A 7557-nucleotide genomic window follows, 5' to 3' on the forward strand; every position below is an offset into this window, starting at 1 on the left:
TTTGATTACTCGATCAAAAAGTCTGGGAGGATTGGGATTCTGGGACATCGAGATCTTCAACTTGGCACTTTTGTCCAGGCAAGTGTGGAGACTATTGAATGATCCCTGTTCTTTGAGTGCACAAATTCTTAAAGCAATTTATTTTCCACAAGGCTCTGTCCTAGACACTCAATTAGGCCCTCATTCTTCACAGATATTGCGTTCTATACTTGATGGGAGGGATGTTATCACCCAAGGGGAGATCAGAAGAATTGGGGATGAAGCGTCCACACACATATGGAACCAAAGTTGGATTCCTCGGAATGGACTGATGCGGCCGATTACATCTCTGTTGGATGATCCACCACAGATGGTTTCAGAGTTGATTGATCACACTGCGACTGAATGGCGGGAGGACCTGGTCAGACAGGTTTTCATACCACTTGATGCTGAGGCTATCTTACAGATTCCATTATGCACTTGGCAGGTGGAAGATTTTTGGGCATGGAATGATGATCCCAAGGGACGCTTCTCCGTACGGTCAGCCTACAGGATGATTGTCAGAATCAAGATCGGGCGCGAGGCATGGCTAGAAGAACGGGAGGATCCTTCAAACTCCGAAGCTGAGATGAGGGGGTGGAACTCCCTCTGGAAGGTGGTAGTACCACCGAAGCTGAGATTTTTCACATGGCGATTGGTGCAACACTCGCTCCCGACGGGTGACGTTCTAAACCATCGGCACATGGCAACTTCGAGTGTTTGCCCACTTTGCGGAGGGCAGGACAGCTGGTGCCATTCCTTGCTGGATTGTAGTGCGTCCCGCTGTGTTTGGGCTCTGTCTGATGGCGAGTTGGTCGAGCATATGTTAGCAACAACGGAGCCAGACACAAGACTATGGCTTTTTGCCATGAGCGAGTCACTTCCAACAGAGCAGTTTACTTTGATGATCGTCACCTTATGGGCTATATGGAGTTCAAGACGGAAGGCCATACACGAAGAGATCTTCCATACCCCTTTTGCCACGGACAATTACATCAAATCTTACTCATCAGATATAGAATTCTTGAAGAAGAAGGAGAGAACACAGGTGACAGCGATATCACGGCCGGCGACGTGGGTGCCGCCACCTGCTGACCACTTCAAGTTCAATGTGGACGCAGCTGTGTCTCGCTCGGGCACTTTTGGTGCAGTTGGAATAATCTGCAGGGATGCAGGGGAGCTATTTATGGGAGCTTCGTCACTCACCTTGAGGGGCCTTCGTGACCCTCAGGTGCTCGATACACTAGCTATTCGGGAGGCGTTAGCACTCTCAGAGGATCTCTATCTCAACCAAATTATGGTGGCCTCGGATTGCAAGGTGGCGATTGATGCGATCAGGGAAGGAAGCCTAGCAAATTTCGGTGCTATTGTTCAGGAGATCAAGGCTAGAGCAGCAACCTTTATTTCATGTTCCTTTAGTCATGAGTATAGGACCTCCAATACGGAGGCCCATAATCTCGCAAAGTATGCTTTATCTTTAGGGTTTGGCCGTCACACCTGGCTCGGCCAGCCCGGCGACCTTGTCTTTGTACCCATGAACATTCTTATTCAGTAATAAAGCTTTGCGAGATTCTAAAAAAAAGGTTCCGACTTTAGACGTGTTCAAGCTTAAAATGTTCGTGATTAAAAAAATTGCCAAGAGTTATTTTCCCAAAATTCAAAAAATGTTCGTGGATTTAATAAATTTTCAAGAATTTTCAAACATGTTCAGGAAATTTAAAATTGTTTGAAATGTTCCTGGATTTTAAAACTGTTCATGAATATAAAAATGTCTGCAAATTAAAAAATGTTACCAAATTTCAAGAATTGTTTTACCAGAAAATAGCAGGAGAGGCTCCGATTGTGTTATATATTAAGGAGAATAAATATTTACAAAGAAGCTAGGACCATTTTGGCCTAGTTGGACAAAAGGTTACAAGTTTAGGCTGTCTTTGAAGATACTTTGTCTGTTCATAAATATAAGATTTTTTGGATATTTCAACATGCACAATATACATAATGAAATGAGTGAACAAACACACTAAAACGTGCTTATATACATCAAATTCACCAGAATGTTAGAACATATTATATTTGTGAACGGAGGGAGTACCTACGATGAATTTATCTTCAGGTTTCACTCTATACCCTAGTTGACTGAGATCCACATACCAGTTAGAAAAAAAAAACCTTCGCTCCTCACACTGCCAGGGCACCCAACACTAGGGTTTTCGTTGCCTTCCGCCGTGAAGCCGCCGGTTTGCCTCGTACCCTGTGGCCTTAGGGCCATGGAGGTGTGGTGGAGCCTGGTCCTTCGCGGCGGGAGGGCTTCGGTTTTAGGTATTTTTATATGACTTTAGGGTTTGTGTAATGCTCAGGAAGGCGAGGCGACAACAACTTCTTAAAGGTGGAATAATATTCTCCCCGTCTAGCCCCTGTCCCGGTGGTGCTTTTAGTGTCACCGATGGGTATGTGGAGATTTGTCTTCCATGGGATTTCACGGGATTCGATAGGCGTTTTTGTTTGGTGGATCCGCTTGGATTGGATCTTTGTTTGTCAATGTTCGTGTGTCTATATGTTGGATCCTTTCGATGTACCTTCTCTTTGTCGGCGGCATTTCTTGTTCTGGTGCGCTGGTATTCTGGGGCCTTAGCACGACAACTTCTCGACTATCTACTACAACAAGGTTTGCATGGCTTCATTGAGGGAGGGGCAATGATGGCGGCGCACCTTCGGCTTGCTCCAGTGTTTATAATTGTCGCTAAGTGGCATATGAACCTGCATGTAATTTTTACTTCTGTTGCAACCTTGATAGTTGATGAATAGATCAGAAGTTTTTTTTGCAAAAAGACCGAGATCCGCATAGAGTTGCTTGCGTAGGGACCACACCATCAAAAGTAGCAATATTTTCGATCTTTTCGTTGGTAGTGGGCTGGTCGACAAAGCAGTTTTGGGTTTAGTCTATAGAAGCTACAATATGCTGGGCTGACCGGTTTTTGCTATTTTTTTCGATCCAAAATTTGAAAAGTTCTTGTTTTTGAAAGTATTCAATATTAAAATATTCATGATTAAAAAAAGGCCAAGATTTTAAGATTATAAAATCTTCCCAATTTTTTTAAAAAAAATGCTGATTTAATAAATTTCAAGGATTTTAAACACATTCACCAATTTTAAAAATGTTTGAAATGTTCATGGACTTTAAAACAGTTCATGTTTTTTTGTGAATTAAAGAATGTTACCAAATGTCAGTAAATGTTTTTACAGGAAAATAGCAGGTTAGTCTCCTATTGTATTATATATTAAAGATAATAAATATATACAAGGAAGCTATGATCATTTTGGCCTAGTGGAAGAATAAATATTGTTGATGTAGGTTTAAAGTTGGTGCATGTACCTGTTACGGTTGCTGGAGCCGGGCTCTTTACACACTTTTCTCGCCGGATAAAAGTGTTAAAATTCGGTTCAAAATTTTCAAATAAATATATCTACACCTAGAGTACATCATCGTCTTGCTTTGGAGCTTTAGACTGAACTTTTACGACCATGCTTTTGCGTTTGTGAATTTGTGATTTCAAGAATGACGCACACGCGCAAGCACACGATACGCGTTTATGCTGCCATGAAAGATAATCAGACACTAGAGTAGGCATTGTTGTAATTTTTCTAGGGAAGTATTGCCCATTCGAAGTTGGAAAGGGTACACTTGAACGTGCAATTTTTCAGTCAGTGACTCCAGTCCGCTAGCCCCGTCGTGCCGTGCTGCTGCTTATGTCGGGAACGACTTGTGTAGAATCTGAGCTTGTAGTGAAAAAAAATAGAAAAAACGATGTTGGGCCATTGGATGAGAGATCAATGGCACGGGTCTGGATGGAGGGATCTTCGCACAAAATTTGCAAAGAGGTCCAACATACAAGCAAATTTGCACTCGGTGCCCTTCCTAGTCTGTACCAAATCCTTACACACCGACGACACAGGATCGAAAATTTCTCGGCGGCGGCGGCGACGGCGACGACCAAGATCCTGAGCCAAGCTGGGCGGGCTCGCGCAGCAAAGATGCTGATCCATCTCCTCTCCGATGGCTCCTAGGTCCTAGTCGTTTCGTCGCAGGTGGCGCAGTTTGAGGCAGATTAGATCGGATTCCTCACCTCCTCCCCACTCTCAGGCTCCCAGATCAGCTCGCGGCCGTCCTCCTCCACCCCCCACCCCCTCTCGCGATTCAGCACTAGCTCAACGCTCGTGGATCCTCGCCTCCTTCCCAGCCGGCCGCTCTCTGGTTCTGCGAACAAGCCGCCACGGTTCTTCGTTCTGCAGGTAAATATAAATGTTAATTTTTTATTAGCTAGTAGATTGATACTACATCTTCATAGTTTTATATTCTTTCTACTTGTTAATGTCAAATCCTTTTCATTTCAGTTGCTGGAGTAGTAACAGCAGAAGAATGAACAGCAGCTTGAGTAGAATAGAAGCAGATCCGTTCTGGTGATGCTTATGTTGGTTGGATTCTTATTTTATCCAGAAGCAGCATGTTGATTAGTGCTATGACTTAGTTATGGTATTGTGTATTGCTACCAGAAGCAGCACGTGTACCGACTGTACATAAACGCTAACCGATTTCTAGCATGAAGCAATACACTAGCAAATCTAGCTATTCCGGCGAGATGCACTAGTACAGGAAGTAGGCTGCTCTGGCTTCGTCGATTCTTCAGCGGCAAGCCGACACGCACACATGTGAAACACAATGGCTATTTTTTTCTCTCCATGCAAAGATACATATTCAGATGCATATATACAGTTGATGTTTTTCTTCTTTGATCTGTTCCTTATTTCGACAGTGGCACAAGGCATCACCATGTCCAATCACTCACACTTGTGACAGTTATTGTTCCCACTACAGAGCTAATTATTGTTGTTTTTCTTTTGTCAATTGCATGCAATCCTTTTTCCTCCTATTGCGATGAATAGACTCAAATATGCCATTGCATGTTCTGCTAGGGGATTCCTTGGGTTGGCAATTCCTTTTTAATGCTTACTGCTGATCTTTCATCCCCCAAATTCTGACATTTGTTATTGGCTGGGTGCTCACTCCAGTATTTCTATGCACATGAATATTTTCTTGTCCTTCTGTTTAGCTTTTTGTACCAGAGTAATTAATTACATTTCCCTATAATAGAATGCTTCCCATAAGCCATGCCTTTGATATGGCCCATGTGGCAGAAGTTTGACATGGAAAAGATGATCCCCAGTCTAAATTTGCAATTCTCATCTCAGGATCCAGTAATGGAGGGTAGCAGTGCGATGTCTCCGCTAGGAGAGCCCTCAATTCCAATGATCGCAGCATGTGCACCAGCACTATCAGGTGTGAGAATAGCGGTACGAGGAAGTCAAGATATCCTGATGTATCTAACATTATGTTAATCCCTTGTGTGATGTTGGTTGATAAAAAAATTGTTTGCAGCCATGGAATCGGTCAACAGTGTTCAAAATCAAGGATGTGTGTATGTGATTTAGTACTAATCCTTCATCCATGGCATGAGCCTATCTGGCATCTTGTTCATTTATATTTTCCCGTGCTGCTGTGGTTTTCTTATTATTACAAGGTATAATATAATGCATGCCACCAAGTTTTGTTTATAGCTATCAAATTTGAATAATAATTTGCATCTGCAGGGCATTCATAAAACTCCCTTTAAATTGTTCAATGCCACTTATTTGTCGTTCTCATTTGTGCTTTTAACTAACCTTGGAATTATAATCCATTTATTGTAGGTCTATAATGAAATAATGAACTATGCTGCAACAAAAAATTTGTACTCTCTCTATTAGACATATCCAACTATCACATGCCATTTTATTTTATTTGGAAAATCCCCTGTAGAAGCTGGAAAGCCAGCTTGACCTACAAAGTTATCCTGATTGGTTACATATGTATTAATATGTTTGAGGTTCAACCTAAGTTTTGACATAGTATAAGTTATGTTTCCTAGGTTGGAGTGCTGAAAGAAGCTGGACATATACAATGATTATTTCTCTTCTCAAGATATGCTATTTGGTATATGTTTTTGACTGACCCCTATTTACTTGGTATATGTTTCTGACTGACCCCTATTTACTTGGTGTGTTTACCTAGGTAGATCGAACTGATCAAGTGTCCATGGAGGTTGTCATCTCTCTCCCAGCAGGAAGCTCGATTGCCAGGAAGCACTAACACGAGGCAAAATGATAGATATTTTCGTTCTTGTACCAGCAAGATGCTTGTTGGGCGATGATAATTTCAGTCTTTACCACTTGGTCTTGCCGGCCATATACTAAAAATGATCTGTATGCCACATGTACTCAAGTACTCAAATGCTTGCTAAGCACTGATAATTCCAGTCCTTAATTTGCTCTACTTCCAGTTCTACTAGCCTTTTGTGATGTGTTCTCATGTACTCGAGTACTGAAATGCTTGCCGAGCAGCTATCAATCCTTAAATTGCTATATTTCCAGTTTGACATGTACGTGTGGTTCTACTTGACCCGGGATCACTTATTATCTCATGTGCTAAAATATTTGTGATATATATTGTCGTTTCTCAGTGACCAAGATGTTCAACTCTCTTGAAAAATTAGTGGTGTCTGTGTCTGGATTCCACGCAGTAAATATTTGTTCAGATTTTATATGAGACCAGTTGTTTCAGACTAAGACGATATGGGCATTAGCACATTTCATATCTGAAAATAGTTGTATTTCACAAAGACTTGACGTGCATAATGCAAATGTCCTATGTCATGTCTAACTGCCAGTAGGGGGTTTTCTGCAAAACCTACAGTAAGTGGGCTGAGATCCCTCCACCTAAATCTGCACCATTGATCTCCAATCTAGTGGTCCAGGATGTCTTTTTCTATTTTTGTACAGCAAGCTCAAATTCTACACAAGTCGTCTCGCTTATGTCTAGCGGTGCTGTTTTTTGGTGTGGAAAGTCGTGTCCGACGTTGGAATTTGTTCGCTCGTCTTGCTATGGTTTCCAGGGCAAGGGCACGACTAGTCCACGGATACGGGAGGCAGCCACGCTTTTTAAATTAGATAATACCCGCGCGTTGTGGTGGGACTTTATGCTTCTTAATTGATGCAAAGTGAATTGAAATATCATGTGATAATTCAAGTGCTTACTGACAACATATGCCTTGCTTCTGAATTAATTAATGAAATTGGTAGATCATATTGATTATTGTATAATGTAAATATCCTAATAGAATGTAAATTCTCATGCATGTTTGCATGTCGAAGTGGCTTTTTATTATGCATGATTGCATTTTATGATGAACCTTTCTTCTTGCATGTTGATGATGAGGTGGCATACTTGCATGTTGAGAAAAATAGGCTAATAGGGACTAGCTATTTAGATATAGAAGATTTTGTGGCCGTAATTTCAAGAGTGAAGCACACATGCAAACACAAGACAAACTTTTACGCTGCCGTGAATATCAATCAGACACATGAGTGGAGTAGGCACGGAGGTAAGGCCAACTCCACCGCGCGACCCTATCATGTCCGGCCCCGTCCGTTTGGGGTAAAAGGGAC

General features: G+C 42.0%; 1 long non-coding RNA gene across 11 annotated transcripts; it reads left to right on the forward strand.

Annotated features, from left to right (window-relative positions):
- Positions 1–3740: 3740 nt before the first annotated feature.
- On the forward strand, positions 3741–6488 carry LOC125539967. Of its 11 annotated transcripts, none has more exons than XR_007297122.1 (3): positions 3899–4308; positions 4411–6046; positions 6129–6488. It is a non-coding gene; the product is annotated as an uncharacterized LOC125539967 (long non-coding RNA). The 11 variants fall into 11 exon arrangements; XR_007297119.1 differs by having other exon boundaries at positions 3900–4308; positions 6125–6488; XR_007297118.1 differs by having other exon boundaries at positions 3900–4308; positions 4411–5594; positions 5982–6488.
- Positions 6489–7557: the final 1069 nt, after the last annotated feature.

This window comes from Triticum urartu, chromosome 2, assembly GCF_003073215.2.
Source record: "Triticum urartu cultivar G1812 chromosome 2, Tu2.1, whole genome shotgun sequence".
Taxonomy (NCBI): domain Eukaryota; kingdom Viridiplantae; phylum Streptophyta; class Magnoliopsida; order Poales; family Poaceae; genus Triticum; species Triticum urartu.